Source organism: Neoarius graeffei, chromosome 18 (genome assembly GCF_027579695.1).
Source record: "Neoarius graeffei isolate fNeoGra1 chromosome 18, fNeoGra1.pri, whole genome shotgun sequence".
NCBI classification, from domain to species: Eukaryota; Metazoa; Chordata; class Actinopteri; order Siluriformes; family Ariidae; genus Neoarius; species Neoarius graeffei.
In genome coordinates, this window is record NC_083586.1 from 12924910 (window position 1) to 12951269 (window position 26360).

The 26360-nt window shown below is 41.8% G+C and overlaps 1 protein-coding gene across 2 annotated transcripts in view; it reads right to left on the reverse strand.

Annotated features, from left to right (window-relative positions):
- Window positions 1-26360, reverse strand: part of gpc6a (glypican 6a) — a 381886-nt gene that overhangs the window by 153868 nt on the left and 201658 nt on the right. The gene's annotated exons all lie outside the window — the stretch shown is intronic.

Below are 26360 nucleotides of genomic sequence, written 5' to 3' on the forward strand. Positions count from 1 at the left end.
TCAGAAAATCAAACTCAGAAAACTAAACTCAAGAAATCAAATTCAGGGACTCAGGCCCAGAAATCTGAACGCATGGAATCAAACTCAGAAAACTAAACTCAGAGAATCAAATTCAGGGAATCAAAGTCAGAAAATTAAACTCAAGGAATCAAATTCAGAAAATCAAACTCAGAAAACTAAACTCAAGAAATCAAATTCAGGGAATCAAAGTCAGAAAATTAAACTCAAGGAATCAAATTCAGGGACTCAGGCCCAGAAATCTGAACACAGGGAATAAATTCAGAAAATTAAACTCAAGGAATTGAACGCAGGGAATCAAACTTGGAAAACTAAACCAAATTCAGAGAATTAAACTCAGAAAACTGAATCCAAGAAATCAAACTCTGAACTCTATGAAAATCAGAGAATCTAATTCGGAAAATTGAACTCTGAAAACACAAGGAATCAAACTCAGTGAATTATATTCGGACAGCAAATTGAAATTTTAATGATTTCATTTCCAATCATGAAATCAAATTAAGGTTCTCAAACTAACTGAACAAAAGTTTATGAATCAAAACTAGTGAACCAAAATCAGGGAAACAATTGAGGAATCAAACTTAAGGATTTAAAATGTGAATCAAGTCCAGGGAAACAAACTTGCTTGGACTTGGGGGATTAAGTTCACCAGGTCTACATCAGTACCGGGGTTTTATTGCAGAACTCGTACACCCTGTAAAACACACTGAGCTGTTTGTGTGTGAAAGATGCTATACTGTAGAGTGTGTTATCTAAACTGTTATGAATGCGTCAAAGCCATGTTGTAAACAAAATTGTGATCCGAGATACCAAGAGAAGACTCTTCATCCATATCCATATCCATATCCTGTCATCCATTTATGAAAGAAAATATAGCAAACAAGAAGTGCAGTTAAAATGTGGGGATTAATCAACAGAAGCTGCTGTATGTGTGAGTGAACGCTCTCATTACATACAAAGGAGACACAATTTCCCCTTCAGCCAATTACACACACATACACACACACAGAGTTCCTTAAACACTCCACTGAGCATACTATTGCATTTCTAACTCATCACATTTATGTATGTGTGTGACAGAGGGATGAGTTTCTCTGCACCAGCAGCTTCTCTGCTTTATTTTCTTCCTTCACAGTAATCGCTTGTCTGCACCACTGGCATTTTGTGTTGCACATGTCTCTCACACACACACACACCAGTGGCAGCTCATCAGATCATGCCTTGTTGCCCCGCAAATCCCCAACATAGTGAAAACAGATCAAAATAAACAACAAAACACAGCACCACTAATGCTTCAACTCTACAGCACGCACACACACACACGAATATAAATCAGATGATCAAACCTGGAAAATCTAACTCAGGAAACCGAACTAAGAGATTCAAATTCTGAGAATCAAATTCAAAGATTCAAATTCAGGGAGTCACTCTCACTCATTCACTTTCAGTCACTGCTTTATCCCGGTCAGGGTCGTAGTGGTTCTGGAGTCAGTCCCAGAACACTGAGCAGGAGGTGGGAAAAATCTGGGATTCGGCCAAGGAGATTCAAATTCATACGCTACGTTCACACTGCAAGGCTTAATGCTCAATTCCGTTTTTTTTGTGAAATCCGATTTTTTTGTGAGGTCGTTCACATTAACAAATATATGCGACTTGTATGTGATCCTCAGTATGAACGAAAAGCGACCTAAAAGTGTTCCGCATGCGCATTGCAGGATACGACGACGTCACACGCAGTGAGCATGGCCAGTGTTTACGGAAGTAAAACCGCCCGGTTGCGGTATGACCCATCCAATCTAGCTTGAATAGCTGCATCCCCCCCAAATGGAAATCAGCTCCCTAACCTCTGCGTCCTTCCATTGAGAAGATTCAGAACCTTCACAGCCCGAAGCGTCCCTCGCATTGATGTCATGCGCAGGGGCGCAGATACGTTTTTTGAACTGGGGGGGACAAAGCTGCCAGCAAACCAACCCCAACCCCGATATGCCTGTCAAACTTGTTGTTAGTAACCATAGCAACCAAGCTCGAGCTCGCAACCTGTGCAGTCTGCGCAGCTCAACCAACCGAATATCAGTCTTTGTTTTGTTTTATGTGAGTTGTTGCAACTATGTATACACTGCTGTGCACCTCAATAAACCGAATGGCAATTAGTCTTTTGATTTTTCCGTGAGGTTTGCCTTATGCAAAGAAAGACAGCATAGACGTTTTTTCCTCCCTATAAGTGGGGGGGACCGAACGAGGTGAATTTAAATCTGGGTGGGATGAGTCCCACCCTCTATCTGCGCCCGTGATTATGCGCCATGTTGTTGTAACTTTTTTTGAGAGACCCGCCGCCTACTTCAGCGCAGAATAGTGACGTTTGTGGCTTGTTGATGACGTGTAAGTCGGATGAATGCGACCTGGCGGTTCAGACTGAAGTCGCATATGAAAAGAGCGGATAGGAATCGGAATTAGGACCACATATCCAAACGGCCTGGGTCGGATTTGAAAAGATCGGATCTGTGTTGTTCATATTGTCAATAAAAGATCGGACACAGGTCACATATGGGCGAAAAGATCGGATTTGAGTCACTTCAGCCTGCAGTGTGAACGTAGCCATAGAATCAGCCTCAGAGAATGAAACTCAGAAAACCAAATTCAAAGAATCAAGATCAGAAGAAGAAGAACAACTTTATTCATCACATGTAGTGAACACACACGTGAGCAATGAGCACACATGCAGACATACCCAGAGCAGTGAGCAGCCATGCTAACAGCACCCGGAGAGCACCTGGGGGTCAGGTGCCTCGCTCAAGGACACCTAAGCCTAACTGCATGTCTTTGGACTGTGGGGGAAACCGGAGCACCCGGAGGAGACCCATGCAGACATGGGGAGAACATGCAAACTCCACACAGAAAGGCCTCCGTCGGTCACTGGGAATGAACCCAGAACCTTCTTGCTGTGAGGCAACAGTGCGACCCACTACACCAACGTGCTGCCCCAGATTAGCGACTCTGCCTTAGTAAATCAAAGTCAAAGAATCAAGCTTGAAGACTGGAATTGAGGGAACCAAACTCAGTGAATCATGGCACAAATTCATAAGCTCCATTTGTCATGCCATTCATAAAGACTCACACACACACACACACACACACACACGCCTTTAAAAGGACAAACATCACAATCTGTATTCAGAGAGATAACTTTGTCTCACACACACACGCACACACACAGCATATGATCTAAGCATGAGTAAATTATAAATGATTTGTATATAAATTATTAATATAAGAATCACAGTGAGCTGGTGCGGATGAGAAATGGTGCTGTGTCAGCAATATGGAGTTCAACAGCAGATCCATTACACAAGCACTGCAGCACTTCCTGTTTCTTTCTTTTCCCAGCATGCACTGCATCATTTGAGTTCTTCTAATGGGAAATAGAGCTGTATTAATCCACCTCACATGTCTATTATCAAACACTATCTGTGTGTGTGTATTGGTGCACATAATTAATAGGCCCTGTGTGGGCTAATTGAGAGTGGGGAGAGGCCATTATCTACATGTCACATCCACTCCTGTCAGTTGTCATGACTCCAGCAGACACACAAGACACCAATCCAGCACCAAATACATTCTCTATATTCAAACCACTTATCCAACCCCAAATTAACCCCAATATGCTCCCAAATCCACCTCCAGATTAATCCCATATCAACCTCCAAATAATCCATAATCCATGAGGAAATTAACCCCAATCCACTTCGACATTAACCCCTACTTCACCCCTAGATTAACCCAAAATACACTTCCAAATGAATCCCACATCCACCTCTAAATAATCCATAACCCACCACCAAATGAATGCGTGATCAACCCAAATTAACCCCTAATCCATCCCAAAATTAAGCCCAATCCATCTCGACATTAATCCCTACTCCACCCCCAAGTTAACCCCAAATCCATTTACAAACGAATCCCAAATCCATTTCCAAATTAATCCCCTATTCATATCCAAATAATCCATAATCCCCCACCAAGTTAACCCACAATCAACCCCCAAATTAATGCATAATCTATCCCCCAATTAACCCTAATCCACCTCAACAATAATCCCTAATCCACTCACAGATTAAAACAAATTTCACTGCAAATTTCCTTCATGTCAATTCCCGAACCAGATAGAAACAATTAACTGGAGATTAAAACCCCTACCGGGCGGCACGGTGGTGTAGTGGTTAGCGCTGTCACCTCACAGCAAGAAGGTCCGGGTTCGAGCCCCGTGGCCGGCGAGGGCCTTTCTGTGTGGAGTTTGCATGTTCTCCCCGTGTCCGTGTGGGTTTCCTCCGGGTGCTCCGGTTTCCCCCACAGTCCAAAGACATGCAGGTTAGGTTAACTGGTGACTCTAAATTGAGCGTAGGTGTGAATGTGAGTGTGAATGGTTGTCTGTGTCTATGTGTCAGCCCTGTGATGACCTGGCGACTTGTCCAGGGTGTACCCCGCCTTTCGCCCGTAGTCAGCTGGGATAGGCTCCAGCTTGCCTGCGACCCTGTAGAACAGGATAAAGTGGCTAGAGATAATGAGATGAGTAAAACCCCTACCACCTAAATCCTTAATTTAAACCTGGATCAAAATCCAGATTAAATGCTAAATTCTGATTTATTCTGCACTACAACAAGACTAAACAATGCTTAAAAACTAATTTACCATGAATTAAAGCCAATTAGAATCCTGACAAAAATGAAACTAAAACAGATACAACTCTTCATTTAAACCTGATTAAAATTGTAATTAAATCAATTTAAATTTACAGCATTTGGCAGACAAACTTATCCACAGTGAATTACAAAATTGCTTTGAAGCCCCTATCAATAAATATATTTATTAATCCTGGTTCGTGAGGTCAAAAACTAAGAATACTATCAGTCGAAAAACCGTGTGTTGGAGGTTAGTCTAGTATGAAAAGCACACAAGATAACAAAGTGCTACTTTGAGTATTTGATGAAGAAGTAGGACTTTAGTCCAGAGAAACATCTTGATGCAGGTCTTCCTTGTACCCTGACAGATAACGGGTCAGAGGGAGTGTGGTGCAGTATGAAGTGTGATAAGTGCTTTACGGTAGGTGGGTGCTAGTCTGTTTTTGGCTTTGTAGGCAAATATTAGTGTTTTAAATGTGATGTGGGCAGCAACAGGAAGCCAGTAGAGAAAGCATAGCCATGGGGTAGTGTGGGAGAAATTTACATTACATTCCTGGCATTTAGCAGACACTCTTATCCAGAGTGACACACAACGTACCCAGAGCAGCCTGAGAAGCAGTTGGGGGTTAGGTGCCTCGCTCAAGGGCACTTCAGTCATTCCTGCTGATCCAGGGAATTGAACTGGTGATCTTTTGGTTCCAAAGCTAACTATTAGGCCATGGCTTCCCCCAGAACTTGGGATGGTTGACAAAAAGTCAGCTTGTTGCAGCTGCATTCTGGATCCGTCGCAGAGGTTGAACGGTGCTCAGAGGCAGAACGGCCAGGAGCGAGTTGCAGTAGTCCAGTATCAAAATGACAAGGGACCGAACGAGCACATGAGCGTCCTCTGTGGATAGGAATGGCTGGATCCTCCTGATGTTCAAAAGCAGAAACTTGCATGAACAAACCACTGAGGAGAGAAGGACAGATGGTTGTTCATGGGTACCCCAAGGTTGGTTGCAGTGACAGATGGTGAGATCTGAGACTTGTCCAGGGAGATGACAAGATCTTGACATGGGGGATGCGTCACCAGGGATGAACAGCAGCTCCGCTTTACTCAGATTAAGTTTCAGCTGATGATCTGACACCCACGATGAGCAGAGATCCATGCAGAAGTATGAGAGTTTGAGGGAGGAAAGGAGAAGATGAATTGCATGTCAGCAGCATACCATAGCAGTGGTGAAAACCCAAACAAAAGAGCAGGTATAGAGAGAGAACAGGAGATGAGCAAACACTGAGTCTTCTGACCCTCCTTCCAGGTTGAAAGCAAGCCATTGCCTTGTTGTGTCATGAATTCCAACATTCACTCATGAGGATGGACAAGAGGGGTTAAGGAGGATGAGGACCAGTGACAGCTGATTTAGCAGCATGATGCTTCTCAGTGAATTTCTGGATAAAATTATGTTGAGGAAATAATTGTCCACAATTAAACTGCAACTAAAGCAGAACGAAATCAGAATAAATTCTGACTAACCTGAAATAGGATTTATTCAGGGTTTATCAGATTATGTTAGTTAAATGTTTAGTCTGGTCTAAAGGAAGACTGACCCCTTATACACTCACTGGCCACTTTATTAGGAACACCTGCTGTTTTATGCAGTTCTCTAATCAGCCAATCCCTCGACATCAGCACAATGCATAAAATCAGCCAACCATCCATAACCGCTTATCCTGTGCAGGGTTGCAGGCAAGCTGGAGCCTATCCCAGCTGACTATGGGCGAGAGGCGGGGTGCACCCTGGAGAAGTCACCAGGTCATCGCAGGGCTGACACACAGAGACAAACAACAATTCACACTCACACCTACAGTCAATTTAGAGTCACCAGTTAACCTAACCTGCATGTCTTTGGACTGTGGGGGAAACCGGAGAACATGGAGGAAACCCACGCAGACATGGGGAGAACATGCAAACTCCATACAGAAAGGCCCCCATTGGCCACTGGGCTCGAACCCAGAACCTTCTTGCTGTCAGGCGACAGTACTAACCACTACACCACCGTGCCACCTTGCATAAAACCATGCAGATACAAATCAAGTGGGCGTAGTGGCTCGCACTGTCGCCTCACAGCAAGAAGGTTCTGGGTTTGAGCCTTTCTGTGTGGAGTTTGTGTGTTCTCCCAGTGTCTGCGTGGGTTTCCTCCAGGTGCTCCGGTTTCCCCCACAGTCCAAAGACATGCAGTTAGGTTAACGTGGGGCAGCCATGGCCTGAGGTTGAGCTGAAGTGCCCTTGAGCAAGGCACCTAACCCACAACTGCTCCCCGGACGCTGTAGCATAGCTGCCCACTGCTCTGGGTATGTTTGTGTGCTCATTGCTCACTTGTGTGTGTGTGTGTGTGTGTGTGTGTGTGTGTGTGTTCACTGCTTCAGATTGGTTAAATGCAGAGGTTAAATTTCACTGTGTACTTGTCTGTGCTTGAGTGTACGTGTGACAAATAAAGGGTTCTTGGCTTCCATTAATGTTCACTTCAAACATCAGAATGGGAAAAATTGTGAGCTCAAAATGTGACTTTCTTTCACTGTGGCATGGGTGTTGGTTTGAGCCAGATGGATTGGTTTGAGTATTTCAGAAACTGCTGACCTCCTGGGGTTTTCACGCACAACAGTCTCTAGAGTTTACACAGAATGGTGTGAAAAACAAAAAACACTGAGTGAGTGACAGTTCTGAGTGGAAATTAATGCCTTGTTGATGAGAGGTCAGAGGAAAATGGCCAGTGGTAGGTGTCCCAAAAGCCTCTTAACACTAAGGTCATCTTAACCAGGAGAGAGTGTTCATTGTGTTGCTCACGCGACCATTTAATGATAATCTTTGTGCTACGATGCTTTTGGGAAAATTGGCACGGATTGGTTCGAGCTGCCAGGAAGGATATAATAACTCATATAATCACTCTTTACAACCGTGGTGAGCAGAAAAGCATCTCAGCATGCAACAGCAGAAGAAGACATTGGGTTCCACTCCTGCAGCCAAGAACAGGGATCTTTGAATCAACAAGTTCCTATTAAAGTGGCCGATGAGTGTACAACTCTGATTTATCACGGATTCAACACTGTACTGCAGAGGAGTCTCTATAAACACACACACACACTTTCCCCCTGTTAGCATGATTAACAGCAGGCCAGTGTATGTGTGATGGGAACGGAGGGTCGACATCTGGTCACGCTGCGGAGTCATGAATCAGAGCCTCGCAGCCATGTGTGTGAGAGAGACAGAGGCAGATTGCGGGGTTGAAAGAGGAATAGGAATCAATAGAGTAGGATTTCAGATGGGAAACAATGTGACGTAAATCAATCATATGTTATTTAAACCCATAAATGCTGAGCAAAATGCTGTATGGTGAAGTAGCATTAACTTAAACCATTTCACACTACTGACTTAGTGTTAGTTTAAAAACGTGGGTTTGTTTGTAAGGTCCTGGCAGCTAATATTAGCAAAATGCCACCTTCTGCATTTTGGATGTTTTGCTCCACAAAGTAAATTCTGAGAGTCATCTTTCCATGTCATATTTACATAACGTTTATACACATTTTGACAGAATCAGCTATTGTCTCTTTCATAGCAAAAACATACACTGTCACTGTGTGGCTAGATCAGCACCGTGACAGGGAAATGACATTAGTGCAGCATTAGCATGAATTGGGTTATAGGAACTGATATGACTCATCACGCTTCAGCCTTTAGTGCCTCTCCTCCCTGGGTTTAAACGCCTTTCTAAACTCATTCACGCCATTTACAGCGTTCACGATCGATTCTGTCCGTCACATGCACGCACACACACACAGAAGCTAGAGAGAAAATGAGACTTTATAGGAATAATGAGTGTGGTTATTAAGGGGGTGACCTTTCTACAAGTCTAACTATCGAGGGTATAGGGTGCAGAATAGTCTGCATTACATAGTGTAGAAGAGAAAACATGCACTCCAGAGTGATGAATCTAAGGCTTTATCCAAGCCCATTGATCCAAAGCTAATGTGAAAGCTGACACACTACAGCGCTAATCAGAGCTAGCATTCTGAGCTAATGATCACTGGAGCTCATGACAGATGAGTGTGTGAGACGTGTGTGAATAGAAAACCATGTTTTGATGAGATCACATCACACAGGAGAGTATTACTGAGTGTAACGGAGCATTCATATGAAGAATTTCATCATGGCAAGATAAACACTTGTTACCAGGCAAAGTCTCACAGAAGATCTTTATTGCCTGAGGTTAAGGAATTAGCTAGCTAGCATGTACACACAGTGCTCAGTCAGAGTGGAAGCGGAAATGAGACAGAGCTGTCAAGAACATCAACATTTACCTCAGCTGTGTTAGTAAATTACTAAATAATGATAAGAAATGCATGCTTTTATACTTGACCACTAAATGACATAAGTAGGTTTTTGTTATAATACATCGCATCAACATAGTCTGAACCTGGACCTGTTTCAAAAGTTTTGTCACAAGAGGGAGCCATTCACATGGAAACGTTTTGTAAACATGGTTAATTTGAATGTAGCATGATGTAGCATACGATCTCATCTCATCTCATCTCATCTCATTATCTGTAGCCGCTTTATCCTGTTCTACAGGGTCACAGGCAAGCTGGAGCTGGAGTTTGAGTCATGAAACAGTATTGCATAACCTACACAGGATTTTTGAGCAAATAGTAATAATAATAATAATTTATCTAGCATCTTTCTCACACCCAAGGTCGCTTTACAATAAATAAATAAGTAAATAAAGTCCACCAAAAGAGGTCAGGATGTAATTCCAGTGGCGTGGCTGCCCACAATCCCACCAAAAGGCACACGAAGGTATGTCCCACACGGCCTGGATAGACGCCGCGACGCCACCGGGCAACATCGCCCAGAACACTGCACCAAGCTCAGAAGCACCGCCGCACAGAGCGCTGGACAACACTGATGTTAAAAGAACAACAACAAGCTTACTGCAGTGAGGAACACAGGCATCACCCATGGCGGACCAGGGCCCAAAAGGAACTGACGCCCAAAACTGGGTTTGGAGCTACACCACAACCAGCGGACAAAACATTCAAACATACAAAGAACAAACATCAAATCATACAAACACAAAAAAACAAAGGGTAAAAAAACAAAAATAAAAAGGTCCGGTGAGAAGCGGCAGCCAAAATGCACCCAGCCTACTCTCATCTCATCTCATCTCATCTCATTATCTGTAGCTGCTTTATCCTGTTCTACAGGGTTGCAGGCAAGCTGGAGCCTATCCCAGCCGACTACGGGCGAAAGGCGGGGTACACCCTGGACAAGTCGCCAGGTCATCACAGGGCTGACACATAGACATAGACAACCATTCACACTCACATTCACACCTACGCTCAATTTAGAGTCACCAGTTAACCTAACCTGCATGTCTTTGGACTGTGGGGAAAACCGGAGCACCCGGAGGAAACCCACGCAGACACCATGCAAACTCCGCACAGAAAGGCCCTCGTCGGCCACGGGGCTCGAACCCAGGACCTTCTTGCTGTGAGGCGACAGCACTAACCACTACACCCCCCCCCCAGTATACTCTCAACTGGCAATTAAATAAACTAACTAATGATGAAATTTCCATCACAGGAAGTCTTTTCTTAGTAATCCATCAACATATCTAAAGCAAATATTGATGTTCTGAAGAATTCAGCTTGTTTCATCTGTGACTATGCATTTACATTAAAAGGCTGTGTTTATGCTTGTAAATTGTGAAACTCAGTCATTAGCGAGCTCCTTGACAGATTCACCTCATGACATGTTGTTGTGCCTGTTATGGTGATGGATCATGTAGGCTGTTTGGTGTGATGTTTTGGTTTCCTCTTTATTTGCCTTGCTAACCATTAGTGACTCACATCGTATGCTACGGGCGGCACGGTGGTGTAGTGGTTAGCGCTGTCGCCTCACAGCAAGAAGGTCCTGGGTTCGAGCCCCGTGGCCGGCGAGGGCCTTTCTGTGTGGAGTTTGCATGTTCTCCCCGTGTCCGCGTGGGTTTCCTCCGGGTGCTCCGGTTTCCCCCACAGTCCAAAGACATGCAGGTTAGGTTAACTGGTGACTCTAAATTGAGCGTAGGTGTGAATGTGAGTGTGAATGGTTGTCTGTGTCTATGTGTCAGCCCTGTGATGACCTGGCGACTTGTCCAGGGTGTACCCCGCCTTTCGCCCGTAGTCGGCTGGGATAGGCTCCAGCTTGCCTGCAACCCTGTAGAACAGGATAAAGCAGCTACAGATAATGAGATGAGATGAGATGAGATGAGAGTAGGCTGGGTGCATTTTGGCTGCCGCTTCTCACCGGACCTTTTTATTTTTGTTTTTTTACCCTTTGTTTTTTTGTGTTTGTATGATTTGATGTTTGTTCTTTGTATGTTTGAATGTTTTGTCCGCTGGTTGTGGTGTAGCTCCAAACCCAGTTTTGGGCGTCAGTTCCTTTTGGGCCCTGGTCCGCCATGGGTGATGCCTGTGTTCCTCACTGCAGTAAGCTTGTTGTTGTTCTTTTAACATCAGTGTTGTCCAGCGCTCTGTGCGGCAGTGCTTCTGAGCTTGGTGCAGTGTTCTGGGCGATGTTGCCCGGTGGCGTCGCGGCGTCTATCCAGGCCGTGTGGGACATACCTTCGTGTGCCTTTTGGTGGGATTGTGGGCAGCCACTCCACTGGAATTACATCCTGACCTCTTTTGGTGGACTTTATTTACTTATTTATTTATTGTAAAGCGACCTTGGGTGTGAGAAAGATGCTAGATAAATTATTATTATTATTACTATTTGCTCAAAAATCCTGTGTAGGTTATGCAATACTGTTTCATGACTCAAACTGTTCGAACGTTTCTACCACAAAACCTGTTGGGTCCTGCACAATCTATATTTCAAACAAGGTTAATTTATATGTCACACCTGAATACTTTCCCTTTTGTCCAAATACTAGCAAGATACTTGTACTGGTGCTATTTTCCCACACTTTAATAAGTTGAACGGGAGCTGTTGAAACATCCTTTTAATTACGCTTTACAGCATATGGGGGCTTCTGTTCTTGAATAAATTCCTCGTATCTGGGTTCCACATGGACCAATTATTCTCTCCATTCTGATAACAGCATCTCTCATAAGTCGACAAACTCTCACTGAGGGGACGAAAACGCTTGTTGGATTAATGTGCCTAACACTGTATTAAATAACTACAGAGCTTTAATTCCACAAAGTGGATTCTTGAAAGAGGAAGTTTCCTGTAATTTCCGTCGATATAGTTGTTGGAAGAGAAAGAACAACATTTTGTCGAACATCATATACTTTGGTTTAATCCCTTTAGCAGTGTATCCTCTTGAACTTTAAAATTAAGTCGACCCAGACAGGCAAGGACACGAGACAGGACTCCAGAACACAGACGTTTAATTCGGACATGATGTTAAATTACAAAGAAAAGACTTTGTTTGGAAAAAAAAAACTACAGCCGTTAACACAGTGTCCATGGCTTCAAACATATTAAAAACATCAATGTGTTTCGATTTGTGAAGTAGGGTGGAAAATGTAGACTTCCAAGGTTGTGAATCCTGCAAAAAAGGCTGTCTGTGTGAGACAAAAAGATGAGCACAAACATTTCTGAGTGAAGAATATAAAACTGAGAAAATGGTATCTGTATAACTGTATCTATAGCACAGCATGAAATGTGTGTGTGTGCGCGCGCATATGCAGGGAAGGGCCTGGCTTTAGGAAATGGTCTTTATTTACTCTAATTAAATCAGCATGACACCATATTGTGTGTGTGTGTGAGATGAAATTACAAATCTAGTGATTGTGTGAGGCTGATCAGGACATTTTATTTCGCTTTCACTTATAAAGGCTTACATATGGGTCCTAAGACTAAGCTGAGCATAATTATCAGGGTTAATGTTAGCATCATTTAGCTACATTTATACATATGACTTAAAGGTTCTGACTGCAAAGCTGAATTCTGGGTCTCATCTCATTATCTCTAGCTGCTTTATCCTGTTCTACAGGGTCGCAGGCAAGCTGGAGCCTATCCCAGCTGACTACGGGCGAAAGGCGGGGTACACCCTGGACAAGTCGCCAGGTCATCACAGGGCTGACACATAGACACAGACAACCATTCACACTCACATTCACACCTACGGTCAATTTAGAGTCACCAGTTAACCTAACCTGCATGTCTTTGGACTGTGGGGGAAACCGGAGCACCCGGAGGAAACCCACGCGGACACAGGGAGAACATGCAAACTCCGCACAGAAAGGCCCTCGCTGGCCACAGGGCTCGAACCCGGACCTTCTTGCTGTGAGGCAACAGCGCTAACCACTACACCACCGTGCCGCCCTTGAATTCTGGGTAAAATGTTCTATTTCTATTGCTGGTGGAGCTTCAAGATGTTTCACTGCTGAGCACATAGACCATGTGTGTAAATGCTTTCCCGAGATAAAAAAAACGACCCGCATTTTACAATTCCAGATATCACCGAACCAAGTGAGCAACAATATCACGTGAACACAGTGGGGTGTGTTTGACCTACTTTTAACCGAAACAAGTCGGTGTGAGCAAACATGGTGGACTTGGCTCTCCCGCCAGCTAAAAGCCAGCGGAAAAGGAAATCCTGCCTAGTGAGTGCAACTGCAAGATAGAGCAAGGTTAGATGATGTGTCATTTTTCTGGACAGATAACTAAATCATTCTAGCTAGCACTTAGTTATTTTAGCCTTACAATGCATGGGCTCGACTCCACCGTAGCAAGTATGGAATTATGCACCTAAAGTTTTGATCTTACAGAGAAGGAAACGATTCTATTTGAGAATGTCAACCACAAATTACATCCCTGTGACTCAAAACTCTCCAAGGCTGATGCAGAGTCAAGATGTTTTCTGCACGTCACCATCTTGGTGTGACGCAGTTCCATAGTTATGCTAATTAGTTAAAGCTCCTCACGTTTGGCTGTTTCCGTAGGGCCATACTGTTTACCTCAAGAGGTCAGATATTTGGTCCCAAAATGGAGAAAAGCGACCCTCAGCACATCAAACTGATCACATCTCGTCCACATGATATTGTTCTTGCGAGACATAGGAAAATGCTCTGCACAATAAAAAAAAAAAAAGAAAGAAAATTTCAGATGACTTTGCAGTCAGCACCTTTAAATTTCCTCCAAAAAATCCTGTCTGGTTTGCTAATGTTAATTCCATAGCCAAATGTTAGTGCCGATGCTTGTGAAGAGTTATGAATACGACTGCAAATCCCTTTTAGAAATCCCTGTCAGGGGAGCTCATGTACAGTGGTGCTTGAAAGTTTGCGAACCCTTTAGAATTTTCTATATTTCGGCATAAATATGACCTAAAACATCATCAGATTTCCACACAAATCCAAAAATTAGATAAAGAGAACCCAGTTAAACAAATGAGACAAAAATATTATACTTGGTCATTTATTTATTGAGGAAAATGATCCAATATTACATATCTGTGAGTGGCAAAAGTATGTGAACCTCTAGGATTAGCAGTTAATTTGAAGGTGAAATTAGAGTCAGGTGTTTTCAATCAATGGGATGACAATCAGGTGTGAGTGGGCACCCTGTTTTATTTAAAGAACAGGGATCTATCAAAGTCTGATCTTCACAACACATGTTTGTGGCAGTGTATCATGGCACGAACAAAGGAGATTTCTGAGGACATCAGAAAAAGCGTTGTTGACGCTCATCCGGCTGGAAAAGGTTACAAAACCATCTCTAAAGAGTTTGGACTCCACCAATCCACAGTCAGACAGATTGTGTACAAATGGAGGAAATTCAAGACCATTGTTACCCTCCCCAGGAGTGGTCGACCAACAAAGATCACTCCAAGAGCAAGGTGTGTAATAGTCGGCGAGGTCACAAAGGACCCCAGGGTAACTTCTAAGCAACTGAAGGCCTCTCTCACATTGGCTAATGTTAATGTTCATGAGTCCACCATCAGGAGAACACTGAACAACAATGGTGTGCATGGCAGGGTTGCAAGGAGAAAGCCACTGCTCCCCAAAAAGAACAATGCTGCTCATCTGCAGTTTGCTAAAGATCATGTGGACAAGCCAGAAGGCTATTGGAAAAATGTTTTGTGACGGATGAGACCAAAATAGAACTTTTTGGTTTAAATGAGAAGCGTTATGTTTGGAGAAAGGAAAACACTGCATTCCAGCATAAGAACCTTATCCCATCTGTGAAACATGGTGATGATAGTATCAGGTTTGGGCCTGTTTTGCTGCATCTGGGCCAGGACGGCTTGCCATCATTGATGGAGCAATGAATTCTGAATTATACCAGTGAATTCTAAAGGAAAATGTCAGGACATCTGTCCATGAACTGAATCTCAAGAGAAGGTGGGTCATGCAACAAGACACCGACCCTAAGCACACAAGTGGTTCGACCAAAGAATGGTTAAAGAAGAATAAAGTTAATGTTTTGGAATGGCCAAGTCAAAGTCCTGACCTTAATCCAATCGAAATGTTGTGGAAGGACCTGAAGCGAGCAGTTCATGTGAGGAAACCCACCAACATCCCAGAGTTGAAGCTGTTCTGTACGGAGAAATGGGCCAAAATTCCTCCAAGCCGGTGTGCAGGACTGATCAACAGTTACCGGAAACATTTAGTTGCAGTTATTGCTGCACAAGGGGGTCACACCAGATACTGAAAGCAAAGGTTCACACAATTTTGCCACTCACAGATATGTAATATTGGATCATTTTCCTCAATAAATAAATTACCAAGTATATAATTTTTGTCTCATTTGTTTAACTGGGTTCTCTTTAACTACTTTTAGGACTTGTGTGAAAATCTGATGATGTTTTAGGTCATATTTATGCAGAAATATAGAAAATTCTAAAGGGTTCACAAACTTTCAAGCACCACTGTATGAGCTAGCATTAGCAGCACATTTTTTAGAAACATTGATGAAACTCCTGTCAGGTTAACTTATATTAGCTAGCATACTAACGTTAACAATGGTGATCACAAGCATTTATAATATAGCTAATGTAAAACAATTATTAGCAGTTTAGTGTATGTTAGCTGGCTAGCTAATATTCGGAGTGAAGCTAATAAACATTTATGAACATGGATGTAAATTTCTCTCAGGAATCCTGTCAGTTTAGCATATGCTAACTAGCTAGCTAACATTCAGAGTGAAACTAATAAGCATTTATGAACATGGATCTAAATTTCTCTCAAGAATCCTGTCAGTTTAGCATATGCTAACTAGCTAGCTAACATTCGGAGTGAAACTAATAAATATTTATGGACATGGATCTAAATTTCTCTCAGGAATCATGTCCGTTTAGCGAATGCTAACTACCTAGCTAATATTCGGAGTGAAGCTCATCTCATCTCATCTCATCATCTCTAGCAGCTTTATCCTTCTACAGGGTCGCAGGCAAGCTGGATCCTATCCCAGCTGACTATGGGCGAAAGGCGGGGTACACCCTGGACAAGTCGCCAGGTCATCACAGGGCTGACACATAGACACAGACAACCATTCACACTCACATTCACACCTACGCTCAATTTAGAGTCACCAGTTAACCTAACCTGCATGTCTTTGGACTGTGGGGGAAACCGGAGCACCCGGAGGAAACCCACGCGGACACGGGGAGAACATGCAAACTCCACACAGAAAGGCCCTCGCCGGCCCCGGGGCTCGAACCCAGGACCTTCTTGCTGTGAGGCGACAGCGCTAACCACTACACCACCGTGCCGCCCCGGAGTGAAGCTAATAAACATTTATGAACATGGATGTAAATTTCTCTCAGGAATCCTGTCAGTTTAGAATATGCTAACTAGCTTGCTAACATTAAGAGTGACACTAACAAACATTTATGAACATGGATCTAAATTTCTCTCAGGAATCATGTCAGTTTAGCATATGCTAACTAGCTAGCTAGCATTTGGAGTGAAACTAATAAACATTTATGAACATGGATCTAAATTTCTCTCAGGAATCATGTCAGTTTAGCATATGCTAACTAGCTAGCTAACATTCGGAGTGAAACTAATAAACATTTATGAACATGGATCTAAATTTCTCTCAGGAATCATGTCAGTTTAGCGTATGCTAACTAGCTAGCTAATATTCAGAGTGAAGCTAATAAACAATTATGAACATAGATGTAAATTTCTCTCAGGAATCCTGTCAGTTTAGCATATGCTAACTAGCTAGCTAACATTCGGAGTGAAGCTAATAAACATTTATGAACATGGATATAAATTCTTTTGGGAATCCTGTCAGTTTAGCATATGCTAACTAGCTAGCTAACATTCGGAGTGAAACTAATAAACATTTATGAACATAGATGTAAATTTCTCTCAGGAATCCTGTCAGTTTAGCATATGCTAACTAGCTAGCTAACATTCGGAGTGAAGCTAACAAACATTTATGAACATGGATCTAAATTTCTCTCAGGAATCATGTCAGTTTAGCATATGCTAACTAGCTAGCTAGCATTTGGAGTGAAACTAATAAACATTTATGAACATGGATCTAAATTTCTCTCAGGAATCCTGTCAGTTTAACATATGCTAACTAGCTAGCTAACATTCGGAGTGAAGCTAACAAACATTTATGAACATGGATCTAAATTTCTCTCAGGAATCCTGTCAGTTTAGCATATGCTAACTAGCTAGCTAGCATTTGGAGTGAAACTAATAAACATTTATGAACATGGATCTAAATTTCTCTCAGGAATCCTGTCAGTTTAGCATATGCTAACTAGCTAGCTAACATTTGGAGTGAAGCTAATAAACATTTATGAACATAGATCTAAATTTCTCTCAGGAATCCTGTCAGTTTAGCATATGCTAACTAGCTAGCTAACATTCGGAGTGAAGCTAACAAACATTTATGAACATGGATCAAAATTTCTCTCAGGAATCCTGTCAGTTTAGAGTATGCTAACTAGCTAGCTAATATTCGTAGTGAAGCTAACAAACATTTATGAACATGGATGTAAATTTCTCTCAGGAATCCTGTCAGTTTAGCATATGCTAACTAGCTAGCTAACATTCGGAGTGAAGCTAATAAACATTTATGAACATGGATGTAAATTTCTCTCAGGAATCCTGTCAGTTTAGCATATGCTAACTAGCTAGCTAACATTCGGAGTGAAGCTTATGAACAATGGAAAGAGTTTCACAGGTTCGGGTCACACCCACTCTTATTTCCATATATGGATCAGTGACATGCCCACATTTGCATCAATGAAATCAAAGACATGCCACATTTATTCTACCTAATAAGTTCAGGTGGAGTGTGAATGGAGAGAGTAAGAGTGAGAGAGAGGCTTCGAGACCCGAGGCTGAGTAACAAAGACTCGTGTATTAGATCCAGTCTACAGCTCATGGTGTCTGTGAAGTTTTCCTCTATTTTGCTAATTGCTAGCTGCTGTGTGATCTCTTCATCACTCTCAAACTCATTAAGCACTGAAGGCCCCGAGCTGGCGGTTGCCAAATCCTTGCGTCTCGCCCCTGTTGTTGTTTACACGCAGGCAGTGATTCATTACCTGAGGAGGAAGTGACAGCTGTGTGCGCACAGACGCGCGCCAATTATGCAGATTCTCTTTTGCTCATTACACATTGCCAGGCCGGGCGGACGGGTGGTCTTCAGAGACCACCACACTCTTTTTATTCTCCGTGTTCTTCACGGTGGCTTTTAGTCACCGGCCGTTGGAGTGCAAACTTCAAAAGATCAACTAATGGACAAAGAGTCTGGCAGAGGTACCAGTAAAGGGCCAAGAAACGAACACAAACTCATAATCAAACTCGGAGTCAGAACAGACAGTGAGCTGCTCCATATTCAACAGAGCGGAAACGCAAAGCCAGAGAAAGAGTAATGAGGAAGAAAGGACAGAGAAACAGACAGAACCAAATGAGAAAGGTAAACTGAGGGAGGTTAAAATAAAACAGAAAGAGGAAGGAGTGAAAATAAGGTAGAGAGAAAGAAAGAACATTTTGAGGGAAGAAACAGGGAAAGGAGGGGAATAAAATGGAAGAAAGAAACAAAAAACCTAATGCAGCGCACAAATTTACACCAAGTCTGTTAAAAATATCAAAATACATAAATATATTTGAATCACTGAAAGAAAGAAAGAAAGAAAGAAAGAAAGAAAGAAAGAAAGAAAGAAAGAAAATGAAACGTAGAAGGTAAAACAAGGAAGAAGAACAAGGAGTAAAAGAAAAGAAGGAAAGGAAGAAAGAAATATTTGAGGAAAGAAAGAGGGTAAGGCTGAAACAGGCAAAGAAAGAAAGAAAGAAAGAAAGAAAGAAAGAAAGAAAGAAAGAACATTTTGAGGGAAGAAACAGGGAAAGGAGGGGAATAAAATGGAAGAAAGAAACAAAAAACCTAATGCAGCGCACAAATTTGCACCAAGTCTGTTAAAAATATCAAAATACATAAATATATTTGAATCACTGAAAGAAAGAAAGAAAGAAAGAAAGAAAGAAAGAAAGAAAGAAAGAAAATGAAACGTAGAAGGTAAAACAAGGAAGAAGAACAAGAAGTAAAAGAAAAGAAGGAAAGGAAGAAAGAAATATTTGAGGAAAGAAAGAGGGTAAGGCTGAAACAGGCAAAGAAAGAAAGAAAGAAAGAAAGAAAGAAAGAAAGAAAGAAAGAAAGAAAGAACATTTTGAGGGAAGAAACAGGGAAAGGAGGGAAATAAAATGGAAGAAAGAAACAAAAAACCTAATGCAGCGCACAAATTTGCACCAAGTCTGTTAAAAATATCAAAATACATAAATATATTTGAATCACTGAAAGAAAGAAAGAAAGAAAGAAAGAAAGAAAGAAAGTGAAACGTAGAAGGTAAAACAAGGAAGAAGAACAAGAAGTAAAAGAAAAGAAGGAAAGGAAGAAAGACATATTTGAGGAAAGAAAGAGGGTAAGGCTGAAACAGGCAAAGAAAGAAAGAAAGAAAGAAAGAAAGAAAGAAAGAAAGAAAGAACATTTTGAGGGAAGAAACAGGGAAAGGAGGGAAATAAAATGGAAGAAAGAAACAAAAAACCTAATGCAGCGCACAAATTTACACCAAGTCTGTTAAAAATATCAAAATACATAAATATATTTGAATCACTGAAAGAAAGAAAGAAAGAAAGAAAGAAAGAAAGAAAGAAAGAAAGAAAGAAAGAAAGAAGGTAAAACAAGGAAGAAGAACAAGAAGTAAAAGAAAAGAAGGAAAGGAAGAAAGAAATATTTGAGGAAAGAAAGAGGGTAAGGCTGAAACAGGCAAAGAAAGAAACTAAAGATGGAAGAAAGACAAAAAATAATAAAGAAAGAACAAAAGAAAGAAAGAGGAAGAATGAAAAGAGAACCGAATGTAAATTTGTGAAACAGGGAAAGGAGGAAACAAAAAAGAAAGAAAGAAATGAAAAGTAGAAGGTGAAACAGGGAAGAAGAACAAGAAGCGAAAGAAACAGAAAGAAAAAAGTTAAAATGAGGGAAAGAAAGAAATGAGTTGGAAGGCTGAATAAGGCAGGGATGGAGGGATGTGTGATGGAGGATATGAGTTGGAGACTGATTGCGCTGCACTGTTCTTTTTACACAGGTGCTGTGCTGAAAGTGCTAACGTTAATAAACCTGCGCGCTAATGATTTCTTTACCTGACAAAGCAAAATGGTGCTCAGTTAAGCTGATGGGAGAAACGTGCGGTCACTCAGTGGAAATGTGACACTAATGTGATTTATAATTTATCTGAGCACCATCCATCACCGAGCGACAGCTCGTCTTCCTACCACAGCTGCAGCTCTGAGTTTGTCTCACACCACTGACGCTCAGAAAGGAAAAGATTGGGGTTTAGATCGAAACACAAATACCACCTTCATTTGTCTAATCTGCATTTATTGTTAGTGTAGTGACATCTCGAGCTGCGTGTGTGCGTGGTGACACGATCCATCACTGCACTGAACATAAATAAACAAACAAACAAACAAACAAACAAACAAACAACAGTATCAGGAAACATTTGTGAGTGAAAATTACAGAGTGCAAAGGTGAAAATGATTTCCCTGCTCCGACGCGAGCAACTTCTGCCACCTGATTAGAGCTAATCAGCTCGTGTATAATAGCTGCAGCGTAAAAAAACCTCCAACCTCTTGACACGACTGCCATTTCACACTGCAGTTCGGCTGTGTTTCAGTTCCATCATCTCATCACATGCAGTAAGCAGGCAATATGTTTGCAGTTAGCGACAGCACTGATAGCAATGTCACAGGATTGCTACTGGATACAAACTGGGTTTAAAAGAAAAAAAAACTAATTAAAAGCAGGAGAAAAAAGTTACAACAGACAGTGTAATAGCAGTAGTTACCATGGTAACCTACCGTATACTACAATGTACCTACCTGTTGGATAAGATGAAGAGAAGAGAGAACGTAAGCTACAGCATAGCACGCAAACGTACGCCACATCTGTTCGAAAAATAAAATGAAATGAAATGAAGCAGCTGGAGGAAACTTGGATAAAAACGGACAACAGTTTTGAGGGGGAAAAATCTCATCTCATCTCATTATCTCTAGCCGCTTTATCCTTCTACAGGGTCGCAGGCAAGCTGGAGCCTATCCCAGCTGACTACGGGCGAAAGGCGGGGTACACCCTGGACAAGTCGCCAGGTCATCACAGGGCTGACACAGACAACCATTCACATTCACACCTACGGTCAATTTAGAGTCACCAGTTAACCTAACCTGCATGTCTTTGGACTGTGGGGGAAACCGGAGCACCCGGAGGAAACCCACGCGGACACGGGGAGAACATGCAAACTCCACACAGAAAGGCCCTCGCCGGCCCCGGGGCTCGAACCCAGGAAATTCTTGCTGTGAGGCGACAGCGCTAACCACTACACCACCGTGCCAAAATCAAAATAAATAAACATAAAAGCAAGGACGTGAGGATGAAAAAGAATGAAGGGAAGTATGAAAAAGGAGAACAAGCGTGAAAGGCATAAAATTAAAAAAAAGGTAGAGGAAATTCAGGAAGATGAAAAGGAGAAAGAAAAACGAAAGAACAGCTAACGAAAATGAAAAGCAAATACTTGAGAGAATGAATGATAAACAAAAAAGAAAAAGATACGAATAAAAATATAGAGAAGAAAGAATCAAAACAAAAAGACTAAATCAAGCAGTTGGAGGAAAAAGTGAAAAAAAACTAAAAACAGACAAAATCTAGAGAAGATCTAGAGAATGAGTAAAAAAATAAAGAATAAAATGCGAAAAGAAAGAAGAGAAAAAATACAGAAAGAAAGAAATGAAGAAGAAAATGAGCTAAATCATAATTGCAGATTCTGCGATAGATTTCTTTTAGATGTACTTTTATCTCAGTTTTATCTGAAAGAAAGAAAGAAAGAAAGAAAGAAAGAAAGAAAGAAAGAAAGAAAGAAAGAAAGAAAGAAAGAAAGAAAGAAAGACAGATTGCTTGCTTGATTTATTGACTGATTTGTGGGAAGAAACAGCCACTGGAGTGAGACGCTGAAGTGAAAAAGTCGTTGGTTGTAGTGTTTACTTCGGAGCATTTGGTGACTTTTTGTCCCTTGGCAGATTTCCCTGTTCTCAGAGGAGTGAGTAATGGGATCAGGCAGCTTGTCCTGGTGTAAAATCCTGTTTAAAAATTTGAGCCACAGATGCCATCACAAGCCCCATCCAGACCAGCATCTGAATCACATGACCTCAGAGCAAAGCCTGCTGGGAAATGAGAGGGGGGTAAAGTGATGCACTCTCCAGCATGGCTCTGACTCAACCTGGACCACACTGTCCTCTGTCCTGGACGTTGTCTCTCGGCCAATCTGGTCAATCCTGCAGCCTCTCTAATTAACAGTTTCTCAGTGGGAGGGCACTGAGGCGGCGTCTTTGCCAAGACATAAGGGTAGGTGCCAAGATTAAACACTCATGGGTACCAGACATTTCATCAAGGTTTAAGTTATTAGTCTGAGGTTGTATGTAAAAAAAAAATAAAATAAAATAAAACGTTGTTCAGACTTGCCCTCAAAGAAAGATACCCTCTGTGATGAAATACCCTCAGAGATAAAATACCCCTGAGCTGAGCTGAATACCATTAGAGATGAAATAACCTCGGATATAAAGTACCACCATAGATAAACTACTCTCTGAGATTAAATACCCTCAGAGATAAACTACTCTCTGAGGTGAAATTACCTCAGCCCTCACTGATATACCAGCTTATTTTAGCTCAAACACCATCCAAGCTAAACTACCCTCAGATATAAAATACCCTTAGAGATACACAGTTTGCTCTGAAAGTATTGGAACAGCAAGGCCAGTTCTTTTGTTTTTTGCTAGGCACTGAAGATGTTTGGATTTGAGATCTTCAAAAGATCCCTGGAGCTGTGTGAACCTCCCTGCTGCCTCAAACACTCCTCCAATACCCTGGTCCCCAAGAAACCCTCCCAGAACACCTGCTAGACCTTCTGCAACAGGTCAGTGGATAATGCAGTCAATACAAGACTGCACTACATCCTGCAACACCATGACTGCCCAGGAACATACAAGTATGCAAGGATCCTGTTTGTGGACTTCAAAACCATCATCCTAGAAACCCTCTCCTCCAAACTCTTCCAAGTCACTGTATCCCCTGCCATCTCTCTGGTCCATACCCCTTTTTGACCAACAGGGAACGGGTTCTTGAACCGGTTCCATTCAGGATTCTTTGAACCTTTGTGCTAGCTAGCAAACCAGCCCACATTTTCCCCAGTTTTGAGCAAAACCGTTGTAATCAAGGATGCATCATTAAAGGAGGGCATTGCACAATTCATAACAGGAGTAAACAGTAGTAGTAAGATTGATTGCCTGCGAACTTTTGTTCTGTTATTGCGGATATTTGTAGAAGATATAGCCTTTTCAGTTGCATTCTCTGTTGCTGCGCTCTGCTTCCTCTCCAAACTAATGACGCACCCATGGATGTTGTCATGGTTCGTGCTGGAAAAACCAGCTATGTTTTGGTTCCAGTTGGGAACCAACTTTTCAGGTTCCGAACTAATTTAGTTTTGGTTGAAATGCTCCAAACGGTTCAAAATGTGGTGTATGAATAAGAACAGAACTCCTTCCCTGCTGATCAAAAAGGCATATTAGTGGATCACCAGCTTCCTGACAGGCAGCGCAGAGCTGTTGAAGCTGGGGGAAGTCACGTCCGATATACGGGCAGTCAGCACAGGTGCTCCCCAAGGATATGTCCTCTCCCCACTGCTCTTCTCCCTCCACACCAACGACTGCCCCTCCCAGGATCCAGCGGTTAAACTCTTGAAGTTTGAAGATGACGCTATAGTCCATCTAAGATGGTGGAAGGTTGAAAGGCTGGTATTCTGGTGCAATCAGACCTACTTGGAGGTGAACACGCTCAAGACTGTGAAGAGGACCGTGATCTTAAGGAGACAACACTTAACACTACTCCCCCACATAATATCCAACAGTCCTGCATCAATTGTGGAGATCTTCAAGTTTCTGGGAACAACCATTTTCCAAGACTTGAAATGGGAGACCACCATCATCTGACATCATCAAACTGTTACGTTCTTTTGTGATGCTTTTCCAGGCTTGTACCATTTTTTTTTTCAGTTGGTGTTTATTTAGGAGGGTTTCTTTCTTCAGTTTCCTCTTCAGGAGGTGAAATGCTGCTCAGTTGGGTTAAGGTCTGGGGATTGATTTGGCCAGACTAAAATCTTCCACTTTTTTCCTCTGATGAAGTCCTTTGTTGTGTTGGCTGTGTGTTTTGGGTCATTGTCTTACTGCATGTTGAAGTTCATCTCAAAGAGATTGGATGCACTAATCAGACCCTCCAGGATTTCGCGATGTTGCGATTTGCAACTTCAACGCAAATTCAACCAATCCCCACGAATTCAGGGCGGTGTTGCAATTATATCCAATCACCACAACTTTCCCGCAAATTTGATCAATCGTTGGCGTCGTCTTGAGGTGACGTCGACAAACTACCTTCCGCCTTACTTCTGTGTATACGTTCAAGAGAAGCAGCATGTGCGAGTCAGTGTTTATATAGGCTTAAATTCTGTTGCTGAAAGTGTGTTATGTTTACAGTGAAGGACTGTGCGCACTTTACATTATTTTTTTACTTAATACAAGAAATTAATGGATGCCAACATTTTTGCCAAAATGGTATTTTATTTTCCATTGTTTAGGCAGCTTCAGCATCATACTGTGAGATTCTGTTCAAATTGTTTTTTTTTTCTTCTATGAAGCCTGAGCCATTTATTTTATTAGTTTATAATTCTTGTTTAATTTAGTCTTCAGGAGAGACTGCCTGCACACAGTACTAGTATTAATAGGTTTTTTTTTTCTTACATAAAAGCTGAGGCATTTATATTATATTTTAAGGTAACTTCATGTTGTGTTGTGAGGTTCTATGCACTTTAACTTTTGAACCAACAGGTGCATTTGGATAAGTAAAGCCTATTTTTCTGCATTTTTGTAGTCCTAGTAATCTTTTATATTGGTAAAGATGTTTATAGGACCATTTCTCAGTGTCTTTGTTTTTTTAATCAATAGTTTTTCAGTAATAACTTAATATTTAACATATCACTCAATTTTAATCACAAAAAGAGAAAATCGTAACAATTTCTCGCAACTTTCACTTCCTCCCGCAATGTAATCGCAACAAAAACCTAAACAACACCGCAACTTTCACTTCCTCCCGCAATGTAATCGCAACAAAAACCTAAAAAACACTGCAACTTTCTTCGCAATTTTTTGGGAAACCCCCCGCAACATCAGACATTTTAGCCCGCAACAATCACAAAAAAGGCCCGCGAAATCCTGGGGGGACTGACTGCTCTGTAAACTGGGAGAGAAAATGTTTCTGTAGACCTTTGAATTCATTCTGTTGATACCATCATGAGTTCTATCATCAATAAAGATTAGTGAGCATGTTTCAGAAGCAGCCATGCAAGCCCAAGCCACCACACTGCCTCCATCGTGCTTCACTGATGAGCTCTTATGGTTTGGATCATGAACAGATCCTTTCTTTCTCCACACTTTGTCTTGTCCATCACTTCAGTAGAGGTTCCTCTTGGTTCCAGAAATTTTGTGGCTCATCTCTGTATTTCCTTGCTAATTCCAGTCTGACCTTCTGATTCTTACTGCTGATGAGTGGTTTGTATCTTGTGGTATGGGCGCTATATTTTTGCTCTCAAAGTCTTCTTTAAACGGTGGACTGTGATACCTTCAGCCCTGCGGAGATTCTTAGTGATGTCACTGACTGTTGTTTTTTGGGGGGTTTCATCACAGTTTTCACAATTTTTCAGTCATCAACTGCTGTTGGTTTCCTTGGCCAACCTGTTCAATGTCTGATTGTTAGTACACCAGTGGTATCTATGGTTCTCCCATAGACAGCTCTCTGGTCTTCATATTGGTTTGTCATTTTGAGCAATAAATGCAGTCTGTACAGGTGAAACCCAGGACTCAAACTAAGAGTAGACATTCAGAGTTAGTAATTGGTTAAATAGTCAATCTAACAGGGCACACAACTGGACAGGAAGAAACTCCTAATAGCTTCTTTTTTTCCATTATAAGATTTTTTTTCCTTTTGTATCAATTCTTTTTTAATCATTATATTTGTTCTTACTTTATAACTTTCCATCTTTCCTTTCTCTCTTTCATTCTTCCTTTTTTCTTACCTTA